At 38.4% G+C, this 20,842-nt stretch overlaps 1 long non-coding RNA gene across 1 annotated transcript; it reads left to right on the top strand.

The window, feature by feature from the left end:
- The first annotated feature begins 228 nt into the window (after nucleotides 1-228).
- LOC123383295 lies at nucleotides 229-17,065 on the top strand. The gene is made up of 3 exons (XR_006592850.1): nucleotides 229-570; nucleotides 13,473-13,564; nucleotides 16,821-17,065. It is a non-coding gene; the product is annotated as an uncharacterized LOC123383295 (long non-coding RNA).
- Nucleotides 17,066-20,842: the final 3,777 nt, after the last annotated feature.

The raw sequence follows: 20,842 nt of genomic DNA, 5'->3' as shown, positions 1-20,842 counted from the left end.
TGTTTTCCACAATGCTGAGGTACAGTAGAACAGCATGTCCCTGGCAAAGCTGAAATTTTGGGCTCTAGCCAAATTGTTCTATTCTAGTGACCTTTAGATAGCTGCCTGTTCAGCACAAACCAAATAGATAAATAAATAAATAAAATTTAAATACAAAAAAAAAAAAAAAGACTTGCAGGAAAACAGTCCAGTAACGGGGAACTGATCAAAGGTCCCCTGTTCCTCATTATGGCCTGCGGTTAGCTTGCTGTTCCAACCTGCAGCCTGTCTTCCCTGCCCCAGCTTCCTAGGGGGAACGGGGGCATGAATGATGATGCAGGCTGATAATTACAGAACCTTCCCTCCTCCATGCCACCAGAAAATTTCAATGAAAACAGAAGTAGAAAACTGTCAGGCCTCATGAGGATTTGTCCTCAAGAAAAGGAGGTAGACTCCAGGCTTTAGCCAAGTAGTGCTGTGGTGTCAACAAACAGAATCGCTTGGGTTGTCAAAATGGTAGGGGACTTTGGAGTGGCAGAAGAAACTCCATGGTTACTGACTCTTCTTCTTATTTCTTTTCAAAACTCGCTGGTAAGTACTTACATTTGCCACAATACTTCCTGGTGGCATTTTGTCATCTATAACCTCAGACTTCTCTGCCCAGGTGAATATTGTTCTCCCTGAACCCCTTTGCCTCAGAGCACATGCAGGCTCCTGTTCTCATTCCTCAAGATATAGGCAGAACTAGATTATGGTGTCTTATAAACTTTCTTAAAAGGAATTACAATGTAAGAAAGGAAAATAAACTGGACACTAGAGAGGAATTCTCCCAAGGTCGATCTACTATGCCCCATTTCTTCAGTCTATCTTAATGTTGCTAGATGATGTTTCTCTCTGGCCCTGTCAATTCTCAACAAAAACCAGAACCCTGAATCTATCTTCTAAACCTTAGAGGAAGCCAGCTCCCCAAACCCCATAAATAAACAGAAAAGAAATAAAGTTTGCTCCTTCGTTGCTCATTCCAGATTAATATCATGGTTTTAACTTTTCATATCTCTAAGGAAAATTTTTCCTTCAAAATAGAACCCATGCCCTCAAATATGATTTTAGGCCTCAATTTCCAGTAGTACAAAAAATCAGGAAAGATCTGATGTTAGCTTTGTTTTTTCCATAAAGTCTTCCATAAATCCAGGTTCATTTCTAGAGCAAGGACTAGAACTGATCAAAGGCCCTCTGTGGGAAGCCTTCCACAGAGGTGAGTAGATCTCTTTAACCCTAACCATTTCAGACTACACCACAGAAGCTTTCCCTACTGCACATCCATCACAGGTGAATCATCTTTCCTATCAATTATGTCATCCCCAAAGCCTTAAAATTATTGAATCAGGTCAGGGGTAGACATCTTCACATGAAAAATCTATGTAATGGTAAATATTCCCAGTGAGCTGATGTGACAGAAAGAAGTCACAAAGATCTGAGCTCCAATATTAACTGCACCATTTTCTGGCTGTATGAAACTTTGATTAGCCTCTATTTCTTCATCTGTCAAATGGGGATAACATAACCTAGTTCACAAGTGTGTTGTGAGGATCAAATATCTACTGTTGGCCTAGTACATAGGCAGAACTTCATCAACTTTTAGCCATATTTTCTTTTTGACAAAATCTTTCCTCTAATCTTGGGAATAAGCAATGAACTAAGAACTTTAGATACCACAATATAATTAATATCACACTTGGAGGTTTCTTCCCTCTTTATTGCCTTCCTTAGGAGCACAGTTCTTCTAACAAGAGTGGCTCTCAAACCTTCCATGATATTTTTAACTTTTTGCTGACCTCAAATTCTTAACTTTTTGCTCTCCATTTCAATCTTGCTGTCTTAGATTTCTCATTGAACCACTCTGGCTCAACTTTGTAGCCACCCAGGCTTAATATCTTAGCATTGTCATTGACATTGTTTGAATCTTCCATTATCATATGCAACTGTAACACAACTCTGTTAATTCCTTCTTCCTGACGGTTCTAGACCCATTCTTAGTCTCCATGCTTCTAGTCTCTGTCCTTGTCTTGCTCTTTATCTCCCTATTCTCAAAACTCTCTGCACTCCCTGTTATTCTTTAAAATATCCTGCATGGTGTAGCTAGAATAATCATTTAAAAATATCCTTTCAAGGCATTGTACTCTCCTGCATAATTTTTTCTAAAGACTTCATAACTAACAGGAGGAGGCCTAAACATCTAGACTTAGCATTCAATAGCTGCCATGATCTGGGCCCATTTAACCTTTCCACAGAGAAATAATCTGATTAGTGGTGGCATAATAGAAAGCATAGGGAGTGAGGCCAAACCAGAAGGGTAACCAACCCAGCTGTTTGTTGCAAAGAAGTTACAATCTGAAGATTGAATAGATATTAGCCAAGTAAATAGTGGAAATATAGGAAAGAAAAATTTTTGAAACAAATGTAGAATGTTCATGCATTTATTTAACACATGTTTATTGAGGATTTATCTTATTACAGGTACTGTGCTAGTCACTAGAATTGTCACAATGAGCAAAACAGATGAAATGAAGTCTCTGCTGTCAAGGAGCAAATATTCTGGAAGTGGGGGATACCGTGTGTGTGTGTGTGTGTGTGTGTGTGTGTGTGTGTGTCTATATCTATAGATAAAGATGTATAAATATTAAGAAAGTATGAGGAAATTTAAGCACGGCAAGAAGCTAAAGAGTGACATAATGGGTGGGGTGCTATTATATATAGAATTGTGTTGATGTTTGGACTGGGTTGTGGAGGAAATGAAGGTAGCCATATGTAAATGGGAGGGGAGAGCAACTCAGGCAGAGGGAATACCAAGTGAAAAGACTGTCAGGTGAAGAGTGTGCTTTGTGTTTTCAAGAGACAGTAGGGAAGCTGGTGGCTAAAGTAAGAGTTATAATGTATAATGCCTATAGGCCACGGTAAGGACTTTTAAACATTGGGATATGTAAAAAGGTAGAGAGAGAGACAGAGAAGAAGGAGGGAAAGAGGGAAGGGGAAGAGAGAGAGAGAGAGAGAGAGAGAGAGAGAGAGAGAACTCTAAGTAGTTCAGTTTTACTGGAGTAGAGTGTGTATAGTAAGTAGCCAGAGATGAGACTGAAAAAGAAAGCAGGACTAGAGATAATTGACTGGCAAGCTCATTAAGGAGCTTTATTATGCCACAAGCATTATGAGGCACCACTGAAGGGTTTTAAGCTAACGAGTGACACGGTTCAATTTGTATTTCAGAAAGATCACTCCGGACAGTGGGGAGAGTAGACTGAAGTGGGAAAGACCAAAGAAAATTAATTAGAAGGATCTTGTAGCCATCTGGATGAGAGGTATGGGGTTTACAAATGAGGCGATATATTTGAGATATTTAGAAAATAGAATAGTCATGTTCTTAGTCTTAGAAAAAATATTCACCATTTTACTGTTTAACATTCTATAGGTGTCAATTTTGTCTTCTCAAAGTCACTGGCCAGAAGCTATGGATCCCAGTATGTATTATGATATTTTCCTGTAGTTAGTCCATGATTGGAATTATAATCTCTGTGAAAGTATGGAATGAGGACAAAAACTAATATATTGGGGGCCTCTACTCAATGGCAAGCATATTGCTAATTGTCTTATGTACATTGTTATAATACCATATATATATATATATATGTATGTACATATATATATATGTATGTACATACATATATATATATATATAATTGAAATACACACACACACACACAAAGCTTTGTGGAGGGTTTATTCCTATATTACATATAAGGAAAACAAAGCTCATTCAGCTCACTCAGTGTCAGCAAAACGTTCTATACATTCAGCAGTAAAAGTCTAATGCAATGACTGTGTAAATTACTTTGTAATTTTAAAGCTTTTAATTATTAAGCCTGAAGGAGTGGATAGCTATGCTAGAATCCATCTATAATCTTCGTGAAGCAATAGTCAACTGTATTCTCACAGCTGATACAGACTTAAGTTAGGAGAATCAGAGCACACAATTTGCTTTCTTATCTCCAATTGTCTTTTTGTCTTTGGCTTGCCACGGGGTCTGATATAAAAATACATTGTGTAAAACCTTTAATGCAGCTTCTCTAAATCTTAATAATTTTTTTAAAAGTGTTTCTTATGCTTTTACTAAAGCAGCTAAGTAAGGTTTTATTCAACACATGTTAACTGAGTAGACCTACTACATGCAAGTTTCTATATATGACACAAATGCAACGGAAGAGATATTCCACCTTCTCCCTTCCCTAGAGACCAAGGTCTATAATGAAAGAACTATATGAGAGGGAGTAAAATGTCATGGTTAAGCATTTGGACTCTGGAACAAGACTGCCTGCTTTGGATTGAATTCTGGCTCCAACAATAGTTTTTGATATGTAAAGAAAGGTCTGTAGCTGGTGTGAAATAAAGAACAGCAAAGAGCTCTATTTGGTTAGAGCATGGACTGTGAGAAGAGTACTTACAAAAGATGAGGGTCAGAGTACAGCCACTCCTGAAGGCCAACCAAAAGGCCTTGGACTTTATTCAGAAGACCAGACCCAGTGTTGCAACACACTAATGTGTTGAAAGTAATTTGTTACCCATAAGAGTTAAAGTACCAAAGTTTGCAAATGGTTTAGCTAAAAAGAAAATCAAGTAAAGTACACTCATGGTTATCCTACAGTAAGATCATCTTCACTAATTTGTTTTCTGATGTGCTTTATTGAGCAGGAAAGAAGGTTGAGTGGAGTTATAAGCTAGCTTAATTACACATAACCCTTAATTACACATAACCCTCACCTTTATATTTAGCTTTATTTCTGATTAATTCTGTAATTGGTGGTCTTGATTGTAAGGATTTATAAGCTGCAAATTTGCAGTTATTTTTTTTTCTTTTTGGTTTTCACCTTACATCTAGGTACAGTCCTTATCAGAAAGAAAGCAAAGATAAATAAATAAAGAAATATAGCACCCCTACATTTATTTTACACCTGAATCAGAATAAAACTATGAATGCTTCTGTTAATAAGAATACAACAGAAGATAGTGCCTAATACATAGTAAATGCTGTATAAATATATGCTGTGTACTTTATTATGTACACAAATGTGATTTTATAAATTCCAGGTTTGTTTGGAGTGATGAAAAAGGCAATTTCAAACCACAATGCCTTGTTGGGGGTAGTGTCCAATAATGGTTGAGGGGTGTGTGTGTGTGTGTGTGTGTGTGTGTTTTAAATAAGTTTATTTATTTTGACTTCACTTTTAGTCATCATTTCTCAGCTCATTTTCAAAGGGGATAGAAAAATGAATTGGCTACTAATAAGACTCAGTTGAAGTCTAAGAAATACACTTTGAAAAGTACATTAAACCTTTTGGGAATGTTTTAACAAACAGTTGCAAAGGTCACAGATAGCTGACTCTTTGAGTTAATGACATTCTGTTAGGATTGCATCTATATAAAATATTATTGGGGCGCCTGGGTGGCGCAGTCGGTTAAGCGTCCGACTTCAGCCAGGTCACGATCTCGCGGTCCGTGAGTTTGAGCCCCGCATCAGGCTCTGGGCTGATGGCTCAGAGCCTGGAGCCTGTTTCCGATTCTGTGTCTCCCTCTCTCTCTGCCCCTCCCCCGTTCATGCTCTGTCTCTCTCTGTCCCAAGAATAAATAAACGTTGAAAAAAAATTTTTTTTAAATAAAAAAATAAAATATTATTATGGATTACATAGAGAAATAGCCTGTAGCAACAAATAGCCACACTTTCTAACATTTATTGCCCATATTCAGACTACATAAACTATTCCCAGTTATTTCTTTCTTTCCCAGTTATTTCTTTGCACATATCCCACCAGCGAATACATGTGCTGTTTCAGGTGTCTGATTGAATTATAATCTGTCTGAATTCTAGTGGTCTTGTTACAAATAAGTCATGTTGACTTGATCAGTGGTTTCAAACAAGTTAGAGACATTTAAAATAAAATTCTGAGCAAGTTGCCCAGAACCTGACAGGTTACTTCCATCAACTTTATTGCTCATATAAAAAAACCACTGAAAATTATTTTAAAATGTTAAAAATTATCAAGTAAATATCTTTTGACATCATTAAAATAGTCAAGTGAATTTAAATGGTTAAATTCATTACTCACAGTCCTGTAGGATACTTCTATGAATAATACACCAAAAATCTGCAGTGAATGTCCTTCACTGCCATGAAAAATCTGTTTGGGGCCTTTCCAAAATCTGAGAATTTTTATGAGAGATTATTGTACATGTGAGCATTGTTTCATGTTAGAAAATTGGATGAGGATAGCTGCTGTGATTAATATAAAGCCATCGGTGGGGTGTGATCAGGAATGGAACATGATGATCAGTAGGCTTACAGTTAAGACTCCATCAGAGGTATATATGCATGGAAGATTAGTGTAGGAAGAGAACCAAGGGTTTGGTAGACCAATAGAAGAATGATTGTTATAACGGTCCAAATTTAATAGCCTAATATAGGAAATGAATGAAAAGATTTGTGAAATCTTGAAGAAGTGTTAGTTACAAAATTACTGCTAACACTTTGTATTCTACAGAAATGGGAATTGAATATGGCTTGACCTAATAGAATTCAAGATTTAGTAACTGACCTATTGTGAAGAATGAGAAAAACAAAGAAGTTAGGATACTGAATACATCATGTCTTCACGACTTAGAGGAGAGAGTATAATTGAGTATAAGACCGTTATAATTGCTGATTATACTTATTAAACTTTTATTATGTTGCAATCGTCACTTAAGTGTTTTACATGTATTAAATCATTTAATATTCAGAACAACTCCACAAAATGAGTACTGTTTATCCCCATTTCACAGAGGAGGAAACTGAGGTATAGAGACATTAATTCCATGTGAAGTAGAACCAAGGTCATGTGCTACTAAGTTAAAGAGCTTGAATTCAAACCCAGGCAGTCTGACCACAGGGCCCAAAGTCAAGTCTATGTTACAAAAGTTTCTGTATATATACCTCTGCGGTAGCTGTTGTAAATGAGGGAGAAGAGGGGACAGATCGACTTGGCCAACTGGGTTTCATTAGCTATATTTTCTTTTTATAATGTTAAAGTATTTTTTTAATTTGCAAAAGTAATTTGCAAAAGTAAAAGTAATTTGCAAAAGTATTGTTGAAATCAATACAGAGGTTTGCAAGATGGCGGCTTAGGAGGACGCTGGACTCACCGCGCGTCCTGCTGATCACTTAGATTCCACCTACACCTGCCTAAATACCCAGAAAACCACCAGAGTATTAGCAGAATGGAGTCGCTGGAGTCAAACGCAGACGAGAGGCCCACAGAAGAGGGTAGGAAGGGCGGCGAGGCAGTCCGCGCTCCACGGACTGGCGGGAGGGAGCCGGGGCGGAGGGGCGGCTCGCCGGCCAAGCAGAGCCCCCGAGTCTGGCTGGCAAAAGCGGAGGGGCCTGACAGACTGTGTTCCCACAACAAGCACGACTTAGCGTCTGGAGGGTCATAAGTTAACAGCTCTGCTTAGAAAGCGGGAAGGCTGGAGGACAAAGGGAGGGAGAGCTGCTGAGCCCCCTGACGACAGAGCTAAGTTTGGTGGGGAACAAAGGTGCTCTCCAGCGCCATCTCCCCCGTCCATCCCCCAGCCAAAATCCCAAAGAGAACCAGTTCCTGCCAGGGAACTTGCTCACTCCGCGCAAACACCCAACTCTGTGCTTCTGCGGAGCCAAACCTCCGACAGCGGATCTGACTCCCTCCCGCTGCCACAGGGCCCCTCCTGAAGAGGATCACCTAAGGAGAAGCGATCTAAGCCTGCCCCTCCTGCCCCTGTGCACCTTGCCTACCCACCCCCCCCAATACGCCATATCCCCAGCATCACAAGCCTGGCAGTGTGCAAGTAGCCCGGACGAGCCACACCACCCCACAGTGAATCCCACCCCTAGGAGAGGGGAAGACAAGGCACACACCAGTCTGACTGTGGCCCCAGCGGTGGGCTGGGGGCAGACATCAGGTCTGACTGTGGCCCCGCCCACCGACTCCAGTTGTACACCACAGCACAGGGGAAGTGCCCTGCAGGTCCTCACCACACCAGGGACTATCCAAAATGACCAAGCGGAAGAATTCCCCTCAGAAGAATCTCCAGGAAATAACAACAGCTAATGAGCTGATCAAAAAGGATTTAAATAATATAACAGAAAGTGAATTTAGAATAATAGTCATAAAATTAATCGCTGGGCTTGAAAACAGTATACAGGACAGCAGAGAATCTCTTGCTACAGAGATCAAGGGACTAAGGAGCAGTCACGAGGAGCTGAAAAACACTTTAAGCGAAATGCATAACAAAATGGAAACCACCACAGCTCGGCTTGAAGAGGCAGAGGAGAGAATAGGTGAACTAGAAGATAAAGTTATGGAAAAAGAGGAAGCTGAGAAAAAGAGAGATAAAAAAATCCAGGAGTATGAGGGGAAAATTAGAGAACTAAGTGATACACTAAAAAGAAATAATATACGCAAAATTGGTATCCCAGAGGAGGAAGAGAGAGGGAAAGGTGCTGAAGGGGTACTTGAAGAAATCATAGCTGAGAACTTCCCTGAACTGGGGAAGGAAAAAGGCATTGAAATCCAAGAGGCACAGAGAACTCCCTTCAGACATAACTTGAATCGATCTTCTGCACGACATATCATAGTGAAACTGGCAAAATACAAGGATAAAGAGAAAATTCTGAAAGCAGCAAGGGGTAAACGTGCGCTCACATATAAAGGGAGACCTATAAGACTCGTGACTGAACTCTCTTTTGAAACTTGGCAGGCCAGAAAGAATTGGCACGAGATTTTCAGGGTGCTAGACAGAAAAAATATGCAGCCGAGAATCCTTTATCCAGCAAGTCTGTCATTTAGAATAGAAGGAGAGATAAAGGTCTTCCCAAACAAACAAAAACTGAAAGAATTTGTCACCACTAAACCAGACCTACAAGAGATCCTAAGGGGGACCCTGTGAGACAAAGTCCCAGAGACATTACTACAAGCATAAAACACACAGACATCACAATGACCCTAAACCCGTATCTTTCTATAATAACACTGAATGTAAATGGATTAAATGCGCCAACCAAAAGACATAGGGTATCAGAATGGATAAAAAAACAAGACCCATCTATTTGCTGTCTACAAGAGACTCATTTTAGACCTGAGAACACCTTAGATTGAGAGTGAGGGGATGGAGAACTATTTATCATGCGACTGGAAGCCAAAAGAAAGCTGGAGTAGCCATACTTATATCAGACAAACTAGACTTCAAATTAAAGGCTGTAACAAGAGATGAAGAAGGACATTATATAATAGTTACAGGGTCTATCCATCAGGAAGAGCTAACAATTATAAATGTCTATGCGCCGAATACCGGAGCCCCCAAATATATAAAAAAATTACTCATAAACATAAGCAACCTTATTGATAAGAATGTGGTAATTGCAGGAGACTTTAACACCCCACTTACAGAAATGGATAGATCATCTAGACACACGGTCAATAAAGAAACAAGGGCCCTGAATGAGACATTGGATCAGATGGACTTGACAGATATATTTAGAACTCTACACACCAAAGCAACAGAATATACTTTCTTCTCGAGTGCACATGGAACATTCTCCAAGATAGATCATATACTGGGTCACAAAACAGCCCTTCATAAGTTTACAAGAATTGAAATTATACCATGCATACTTTCAGACCACAATGCTATGAAGCTTGAAATCAACCACAGAAAAAAGTCTGGAAACCTCCAAAGGCATGGAGGTTAAAGAAAACACCCTACTAACGAATGAGTGGGTCAACCAGGCAATTAGAGAAGAAATTAAAAAAATATATGGAAACAAACGAAAATGAAAATACAACAATCCAAACGCTTTGGGACACAGCGAAGGCAGTCCTGAGAGGAAAATACATTGCAATCCAGGCCTATCTCAAGAAACAAGAAAAATCCCAAATACAAAATCTAACAGCACACCTAAAGGAACTAGAAGCAGAACAGCAAAGGCAGCCTAAACCCAGCAGAAGAAGAGAAATAATAAATATCAGAGCAGAAATAAACAATATAGAATCTAAAAAAAACGGTAGAGCAGATCAACAAAACCAAGAGTTGTTTTTTTGAAAAAATAAACAAAATTGACAAACCTCTAGCCAGGCTTCTCAAAAAGAAAAGGGAGATGACCCAAATAGATAAAATCGTGAATGAAAATGGAATTATTACAACCAATCCCTCAGAGATACAAACAATTATCAGGGAATACTATGAAAAATTATATGCCAACAAATTGGACAACCTGGAAGAAATGGACAAATTCCTGAACACCCACACTCTTCCAAAACTCAATCAGGAGGAAATAGAAAGTATGAACAGACCCATAACTAGCGAAGAGATTGAATCGGTTATCAAAAATCTGCCAACAAATAAGAGTCCAGGACCAGATGGCTTCCCAGGGGAGTTCTACCAGACGTTTAAAGCAGAGATAATACCTATCCTTCTCAAGCTATTCCAAGAAATAGAAAGGGAAGGAAAACTTCCAGACTCATTCTATGAAGCCAGTATTACTTTGATTCCTAAACCAGACAGACACCCAGTCAAAAAAGAGAACTACAGGCCAATATCCCTGATGAATATGGATGCAAAAATTCTCAATAAGATACTAGCAAATCGAATTCAACGGCATATGAAAAGAATGATTCACGATGATCAAGTGGGATACATTCCTGGGATGCAGGGCTGGTTCAACATTCGCAAATCAATCAACGTGATACATCACATTAACAAAAAAAAAGAGAAGAACCATATGATCCTGTCAATCGATGCAGAAAAGGCCTTTGACAAAATCCAGCACCCTTTCTTAATAAAAACCCTTGAGAAAGTCGGGATAGAAGGAACATACTTAAAGATCATAAAAGCCATTTATGAAAAGCCCACAGCTAACATCATACTCAACGGGGAAAAACTGAGAGCTTTTTCCCTGAGATCAGGAACATGACCAGGATGCCCACTCTCACCGCTGCTGTTTAACATAGTGCTGGAAGTTCTAGCATCAGCAATCAGACAACAAAAGGAAATCAAAGGCATCAAAATTGGCAAAGATGAAGTCAAGCTTTCGCTTTTTGCAGATGACATGATATTATACATGGAAAATCCGATAGACTCCACCAAAAGTCTGCTAGAACTGATACAGGAATTCAGCAAAGTTGCAGGATACAAAATCAATGTACAGAAATCAGTTGCATTCTTATATACCAACAACGAAGCAACAGAAAGACAAATAAAAAAACCGATCCCATTCACAATTGCACCAAGAAGCATAAAATACCTAGGAATAAATCTAACCAAAGATGTAAAGGATCTGTATGCTGAAAACTATAGAAAGCTTATGAAGGAAATTGAAGAAGATTTAAAGAAATGGAAAGACATTCCCTGCTCATGGATTGGAAAAATAAATATTGTCAAAATGTCAATGCTACCCAAAGCTATCTACACATTCAATGCAATCCCAATCAAAATTGCACCAGCATTCTTCTCGAAACTAGAACAAGCAATCCTATAATTCATATGGAACCACAAAAGGCCCCGAATAGCCAAAGGAATTTTGAAGAAGAAGACCAAAGCAGGAGGCATCACAATCCCAGACTTTAGCCTCTACTACAAAGCTGTCATCATCAAGACAGCATGGTATTGGCACAAAAACAGACACATAGACCAATGGAATAGAATAGAAACCCCAGAACTAGACCCACAAACGTATGGCCAACTCATCTTTGACAAAGCAGGAAAGAACATCCAATGGAAAAAAGACAGCCGCTTTAACAAATGGTGCTGGGAGAACTGGACAGCAACATGCAGAAGGTTGAAACTAGACCACTTTCTCACAGCATTCACAAAAATAAACTCAAAATGGATAAAGGACCTAAATGTGAGACAGGAAACCATCAAAACCTTAGAGGAGAAAGCAGGAAAAGACCTCTCTGACCTCAGCCGTAGCAATCTCTTACTCGACACATCCCCAAAGGCAAGGGAATTAAAAGCAAAAATGAACTACTAGGACCTTATGAAGATAAAAATCTTCTGCACAGCAAAGGAAACAACCAACAAAACTAAAGGGCAACCAACGGAATGGGAAAAGATATTCGCAGATGACATATCGGACAAAGGGCTAGTATCCAAAATCTATAAAGAGCTCACCAAACTCCACACCCGAAAAACAAATAACCCAGTGAAGAAATGGGCAGAAAACATGAATAGACACTTCTCTAAAGAAGACATCCGGATGGCCAACAGGCACATGAAAAGATGCTCAGCGTCGCTCCTTATCAGGGAAATACAAATCAAAACCACACTCAGGTATCACCTCACGCCAGTCAGAGTGGCCAAAATGAACAAATCAGGAAACTATAGATGCTGGAGAGGATGTGGAGAAACGGGAACCCTCTTGCACTGTTGGTGGGAATGCAAATTGGTGCAGCCGCTCTGGAAAGCAGTGTGGAGGTTCCTCAGAAAATTAAAAATTGACCTACCCTTTGACCCAGCAATAACACTGCTAGGAATTTATCCAAGGGACACAGGAGTACTGATGCATAGGGCCACTTGTACTCCAATGTTCATAGCAGCACTCTCAACAATAGCCAAATTATGGAAAGAGCCTAAATGTCCATCAACTGATGAATGGATAAAGAAATTGTGGTTTATATACACAATGGAATACTACGTGGCAATGAGAAAAAGTGAAATATGGCCTTTTGTAGCAACGTGGATGGAACTGGAGAATGTGATGCTAAGTGAAATAAGCCATACAGAGAAAGACAGATACCATATGGTTTCACTCCTATGTGGATCCTGAGAAACTTAACAGGAACCCATGGGGGAGGGGAAGAAAAAAAAAAAGAGGTTAGAGTGGGAGAGAGCCAAAGCATAAGAAACTGTTAAAAACTGAGAACAAACTGAGGGTTGATGGGGGGTGGGAGGGAGGAGAGGGTGGTTTATGGGTATTGAGGAGGGCACCTTTTGGGATGAGCACTGGGTGTTGTATGGAAACCAGTTTGTCAACAAATTTCATAAAAAAAATGAAGAGTATGAGACTATAGAAACTGGAAAAGAGAAAACTCAACTTGATATAATTGTGATCTGCAAACATCTGAATGGTAGAAGATATAAGCCTAATATGAATATCCTCAAAGGACAGATACTTTAGAGAAGCAGATGTTTGTCTATTCAGTATAAGAGTGCTTTCTAGGGCCGCCTGAGTGGCTCAGTTGGTTAAGCATCCCACTTCGTCTCAGGTCATGATCTCAGAATTTCTTGGTTCGAGCCCCGCTGGCAGCTCAGAGCCTGGAACCTGTTTCAGATTTTGTGTCTCCCCCTCTCTCTGCTGCTCCCCCACTTATGCTCTGCCTCTCCTTGTCCCCCTCTTAAAAATAAACATGAACAAATTAAAAAATTGTTCTTTCTAACAGATTTGTCCTGAGATGGAACAGTCTATATCTGAAGAAAGTGTGCTCCCTGTTGCTGAAGAAGTACAAGCAGGGGTTGAAAGGCCATCTGACAGGTATACCAAACTTTGTAAGCAGAATTGGATTACAGAAACTTGTGTACCTTTATTCTGCCCTGAAAGTCTATTAGAAACTACAATTTTTAAAGTGGGAGAGAGAGAAGGGGAAACAAGAGTTCTACTTCCCACCCAGAATTTCACTGAATTTGGGTAAACCTGGGGCTTCTTGTACTGTTGAATCCCTAGGTGATGACAGATTTCCAGAAGGCCAGCAGGCATTTTATATACTGCAGAAAACTTCCAAAAGCTTCTCTTAGATGTTTTCCCAAACCAGCATCATGGGATAATTTATAGGTCAAAGGACTCATCTTTAGTGAAGCCAAAATGTCATTGTCTATACAGAATGGCACTGGGTGACTGGGCCTGATTCTCTAAAGTATAAGTCCAGCTCTGCCATTGGCTGGTTAAGCATCTTGCACAAATCCCTTCAATATTATGGGTCTCACTTTTGCCATCTGTACAAATAAGGAATTGGGCTGCATAATCTGTTTCTTCCCAACTCTGATGCTCTATAAAATGTCTTTCAGTCATGTGCTCCCCAACCTTTGCTTCTGTGGCATGCTGTCATGACCTCTGTAACTCCACCTACTGCTTTGTGTTGAAATTCTGTTTACTCATCCTCCCATTAGGCCATGAAATTCTTGGCTTAACACATGTTCTGATAGGCACTCAGTTTGATGTTTATTGAAATGGACTTGAATTCTTTATGATACCATGTCTATAAGTCTTGGTTTCTGGACAAACTTGAAAATTGATATTACAGAGCCCAAGGGGATTCTACTCTTGAGCTCTACTCCTGTTTCCATTAGCTCCTCATAAGTAAGTAAGTGGAGGCAGGAATCAGTAATGAAAAGAGGCAGCAGACTGAGAGAGGAATGACTCCTTGCATCCTCTGACATCATGTTTGCTGCTTCTTTTCCCAGCTTCTTTCACCAGTTTGAGCTCAAAGTTCCTTTTTCTTTTCTTAAGCTCCATTGGAATCTGCTGGAATGTAATTTCTAAAGATTCTCATTCAGTGTCTCACACTTGGTGAGCCATATTCTTGCCAAAAATATTTATGTCTTCTGTAGAGGTTTATATTTTTGCACCTTTTCCCTTGCTGAAAGAAAAAGAATATTCTCTACCCATTATGTGATTTGGCTCATTCTCTACCCAGCCCAGCATCAGGATTCCTGGTAGGAAGCACAGGCCAAGGCCTGCCCTTTCCCCATCCTCCTTTGAGACACCAGATGTAAAGCAAGTGGTGACAGCAGCACAGTTCCCTGTACTTTGGAATCTGGCTGGAGATAATGACCAGCTGGGGTAGATTTCATTTATATTTAGACTTGTTCCAACCACAAAATTAACAGAATAATAAATAAAGATGGAAGGAGAGATATTAGGGAGCATATTTCGGGGAGAGAAATATTTCATGTCTGTTTACCTTCCAGTTTTGGAGCCTGGCCCATCCTACCTAAATAGTAACCCCCTCCCACATAGTCCTGAATACTGCACAGTGGGAGCGGACAAAAATATATTATGAAAATGTTCAGGCTCTTCCTTTCAGATCAGGAATTAAACAGACTAAGGGTGTGCCAGAACTATAAGGCTGAGATCAGTCAGCTATAGCCTTCCTTTGCCTGCATAATGGCTATGCCTAGGAGCAAGAAGGGTGTCCCAATGCAGTACTCTGCATGTAGGACACTCCTCTCTATGCCTTCATCTGCAGACTTTTAGACTGTCAGCGCTATGGATTTCAGGATAATTTAATTTGTTTGGGATTTTTTGTTGTTGCTGGTGGTGGTGGTCAGTTGGTTTGTTGATTTTTAATGAAATCATTCTTTCAAATGAAATCTAACATTTAATTGAATATGAAATAAAAGGCAGAGCTGCTTTGTAAGAGCAGAGATATGGACACAACCCACTTTATCAGTCTCCTTTGATTTTGTGAAGTGCCTTATAAAATAATTCATGAGGGTTCCAAGGAAACATATTCATCTAGCACAATTTTCTCATGTTGTAAATGGAAAAACTAAGGCAAAAAGTCAGACTGAGGTTAGTTCATTTCCAGATCTAGAGCCCAAACTTCTTGATAAACTAAGGGCCTTTTATGGTTCCATGCTTTATCTTCTTATAAACTTATTCTTAAATTCCTATGGGCTAGAATACTTTTTCCAAAACAACAGGAATGAAAACTGAGGTCCCACTGGTTTTGCAGAGAGCATTAAAGTGATACATTTTGTGATCTATAAAACTCAATAATACAATACCAGATTTCAGAAGCTTGTGAAAAAACTTAATGCATGATGTTAATAGAAAACATATTTGTCTGACTAAAGTGGAAACAATGACTTAGTTGTAATTTAATCATCTGTATCACTATGTAAAGGGAGAATGTGTGAATCTGGAAAAGAAGGGATCATTATGGACAGAAAAATACAAGGTATTGGAAAGATCCTAGTTGCCAATATCTATTCAGGAAAATCTAAGCAACCATAAGAATCTCAAGGACATTCAAGTCACTAGAAAATGTGTTCCTAAGAGGTAAAAATGGTTTAAACAAATTATGCCTTAAATTTTTCCCTTTTTTTGTCTGGCCCTTTGCTCATTAAATAACCTTCTCATCTACTTAATAATTTGGCTTTCCATAAGGTGAAAGTACTCCCTTGCAGGTTCTTTTCTGTATTTTCTGTCTTTTCTGTCTCCCTTTCACTCTGCGCTCTCACTGGGCAATTATCTCTACTGCCACAGTTTTCACTTCCTCCTATAACTAATGAATCCCAAGTCTCTAGATCTAATTTAGTCCTCTATCCTCAACTCCAAATCTTTTGTCCGATTCTTTTTTACTGTATGCCTCCAAGCTCCACATGACCTTCAAATGCAGTCTGTTAAAAACAGTGGATTAGTTAGGATCCAAACCAGAAGCCCACATCATGTGCAATGTAGAGTTATTTAAGCCAAGGTTGCTTTTTTTTTTGCTTGTTTTGTTTTGTTTTACAAAGATACTATTTACAAAGGGGTAGATGTAGGGTGTAGGAGAACAACATGGAATTAGGGCAGTATGCCAAATTAGTAGCCCTTGAGCTGTTATCACCCCTAGGGGAGGACTAAGCGAAGGAGCAGTTGCTAGAATCTGGAAGAAGATACAGTTCTGTAGAGTAGGCCACCTTGAAAGGAGCAATTTTTTTCAGTTGAGAGACTCATGCAGCCCCAGGCAAGTTCTCAGAGGGAAAATCAAGGGAATAATAATTATATCTCACTGTTTTTCATTCAGCTCTCTGATAGTGCCTCCTGTTGGCTGAAACCTGAAGACATGGCAGCCCCTAAATGAAATTCATCCATGTCAGCCTTTCTGGAATTGGATTTTGAGGAGCAAATAAAATCTATCTGGCATGAATGTATTTTTGTGTATGCACATGTGCACATCATACACACACACACACACACACACACACACACACTAACACTATTCTTGCTACCCAACCTACATCAAAAAGACACCATACTGTGGAATGCACACCAGGCCTTGCTTAACCAACATCAGAGTCCTCAAAGGAAGAATGCAGCTCTCCAAAAGGGAGTCCTATAAAACAGCATTTTTATATGATTTAATTAAAAAAATATTAAAAAATGAGGGAGCCTGACTAGCTCAGTTGGTTAAGCATCCGACTCTTGATTTCAACTCAGGTCATGATCTCATGGTTTGTAAGTTCAAGCCTCTCATCGTGTTCTGCACTGAGAGTGCAGTTCCTGCTTAGGGTACTCTCTCCCCCTCTCTCTGCCCCTCCCCTGCTCCCTCTCTCTCTCTCTCTCTCTCTCTCTCAAAATGAATAAATGAACTTGTAAACAAGTTAAAAAAGGAAAAATGGACTCTGTGATTAGATAAGCTTGAAAAATACTGGGTGAAACGAGGTTTAGCAGTGTTCTATACTTTAGGACTTTTAAGACTTTCCATGTAATATTCTTTTTTTTAATTTTTTAAAAATTTTTTAACGTTTATTTATTTTTGAGACAGAGAGAGACAGAGCATGAACGGGGGAGGGGCAGAGAGAGAGGGAGACACAGAATCGGAAGCAGGCTCCAGGCTCTGAGCCATCAGCCCAGAGCCCGACGCGGGGCTCGAACTCACGGACCAAGAGATGGTGACCTGAGCTGAAGTCGGACGCTTAACCAACTGAGCCACCCAGGCGCCCCTTCCATGTAATATTCTAATAAGCTTTATAAATCTCTAAGAGAAACATATAATATTTAACATTTCAAATAATTCTGTTACTAAATCTCCTTTTGCAGAAGATTTCATGGAACTAGTGTTACAAAGAATACACTTTGTGAAATTTTGGACTAATCTAATCCTCCCATTTGATAGATTAAAAAATCATGTTCAGAGAAGAGAATGAGGTTTTTCCTAAGGTTCCAAGGTGGCTCATTGAGAGGGTCAGAACTCAAACTGAGAACACAGGCATCTGTGTTCCACTGTTTTTTGTTTTGTTTTTGTTTTTGTTTTTGTTTTTGTTTTGCAGCATATCACATTGCCTTACTAGCTTAACTTAATGACAGCATATTATATTTATTTTCTATGACTTTACTTAAACCTTTTTGGATTTTATTTCAATTTCTACTTTATACTACCTGTTGGAGTAACAATTACTTAAAATTGCTATTTTTTTGTGTAAAATATCACTTTATTATTTGACTTAAAATGATCTTTTTCAACCTTTAAGGAAGAGGCTCCAAGTTTTCTTATTCTGGATTTTGCAAGCAAAACTATTTCTCCCCTCTTCATTTTTTCATAATGATAGTCTTTGACATTTACTCCCTCTTAGTCTGTCTTTTAATACCGAAAGCACATAGAATTAAGAGTTAGAAGTGGACATAAGGCTAAACTCTGCTAATGAGCTGCACAGTAATCTTGAGCAAGGCATATTTGTGGTCCTCAGTTCCTTGACCTGAAAAATTACAGTAACAGGGGCTGACAAATGGTTTGGTAGATGCTGAGATGATGTTTTAGAATCTGTAATTTAGAATTCTTAGTCTTCACATAGTATTCTCAATGTAGCTGCCTCTTACGTTACATAAGAACAAGATGATGATGGGTAGGGGAGGTAGTGTGCTGTTTCTTATTTTTTTCCAATTATGATTAAGGATGAGTAAATTTTACTGATTTCAAACCCATCGTTATATAGGTTTAATTTCAAACCTTTTACTGTGTTGCCTTATATTTACCCATGATAAAACCCATAGTACCATGTTCCTACTCTTTCACATAGCCCCTAGAAAGAACCCTGATATTTATCTTTGTAAGGTGGTCATTTTTCTACCTGCAGGAATTATATTTAAGCTTCAATCCCTATTCCACATAATTTATAGGGATATTAAGATGCACTCAGAACAACAGAGGAGTTTCAAGTTTTTAGCTTAAAATGTGAAATGATTTTTCTCCTGATATTTTATTCTGAAATTTTTCAAATATACAGATAATTGGAAAGGTAATGAGTACTCTATCACTTCATCATCATACTTAAAAAATGTATCACAATTTAGTGATGTCATCTAATATATAATCCATATTGAAATTTCCCCAATTGTCCCCCAAATATATTTTTTTAGTTCTTGATCCAATCAAGGTTCATAAGTGCATGTTTGATGTCTCCCTAGTTTCTTTTAACCTAGAAGAGTTCCCATGATGCCCCCTTTATAATGATATCTTCTTCTTCCAAAAAATTAAAAATATAAATACCATATGACTCATTGATTTCACAACTGTTTACCCAAAGAAAATAAAAACACCAATTCAAAAAGATATATGCATCCCTATGCTTATTGAAACTGTATTTACAATAGCCAAGATATGGAAGCAACCCAAGTCTCTATCAATAGACAAATGGATAGGGTAGATGAGGTATATATATGCAACAGAATATAATACAACTATAAAAATATGAAATTATGTCATTTGAAATAATATGGATGAACACAGTAAGTATTATACTGTGAAATAAGTCAGAGAAAAAACACTTTTCTTCTTTTTCTTCTTCTCCTTCTCCTTTCTCATCCTTTTCCTACTCCTCTTCCTCTTTCTGCTCTTCTTCTTCTTCTTCTATTCTTCTTATTATTCTATTCCTCCTCCTCCTCTTATTGTTTCTTATCCTCCTCCTCCTCCCCTTCCCCTTCTCCCTCTTCTTCTTCCTTCTCCTCTTCCTCTTTTTTTTCTTCTTCCTTCTTTTTCATCATCATCATCATCATCATTGTCTTTGTCTTAGTCTTCTGTTTCAAAAAAATTGTAAGCTCCTTAATTTATCATATAAGTTTTAGAATTTGCAACCCAAGTCTCCATCCATAGATAGATGGAAAAAGAAGGTGATATATGTGTGTGTGTGTGTGTGTGTGTGTGTATATATATAATATTATCCAGCCATAATTAATAATGAACTGTTGCCATTTGGAACAACATGGATGAATTTAGAGAGTATACTGCTAGGTGAAAAAAGTCAGAGAAGAACAAATACCATATGATTTCACTCATGTATGGAATTTAGGAAACAAAATAAATGAAGGGAAAAAAGAGAAAAAAAAACCACACTCAAATATAGAGAACAAACTGGTGGTTACCAGAGGAGAGGTGGGTGAGGGGAAGAGTGAAATAAGTGAAGGCGGTTAAGAGTACACTTATCATGATGAACACTAAGAATATATAAAATTGTTGAATCACTATATTTACATCTGAATTTAATTAGCACTGTTTGTTAATTGTACTTGAATAAAAATAGCAGTACCTTGCAATTTCTTAAAAGAAGAAAATCCTCCTGAGATATTGAGATTTGATTTGATTGAGATCTGTATATCAATTTGGGAAGAATAGATATCTTAACAACATTGAGTGTTTTAAGCCATTAATGTGATATAGCTCTTCATTTATTATGGCTTTTTAAAACTTATCTCAAAAATATTTTGTAGTTTCTGTGTGCATTTTTTTTCAATATATTTTCCTAAAATTTCCCTGAGCACTTAATTTGGGTATTTATTGCAAGTGGTAATGTTTTTAAATATTATTTTCCAGTTGTAGCACATAGAAATACAATTATTTTTTGTATATTGACTTTGTATCCTGTGAACCTGAAGTTACATATCAGTTCTTACAGTTTTTCTGTAGATCCTTATAATTTGTTTGGTGATGATGTCACCTGTGAATAAAGACAGTTTTTTTTTTTCTTTTAAACTGTTGAGGCAGGAAGCATTTTCTTGCTTTATTGTACTTTTTAGGACCTCTAGAACAATGTTTTATTGGAGTCATGAGAG

Source organism: Felis catus, chromosome X (assembly GCF_018350175.1).
Source record: "Felis catus isolate Fca126 chromosome X, F.catus_Fca126_mat1.0, whole genome shotgun sequence".
Lineage (NCBI taxonomy): Eukaryota > Metazoa > Chordata > Mammalia > Carnivora > Felidae > Felis > Felis catus.
The sequence above is the reverse complement of the archived record's forward strand: the minus strand, read 5'-3'. Positions and strand labels throughout refer to the sequence as shown.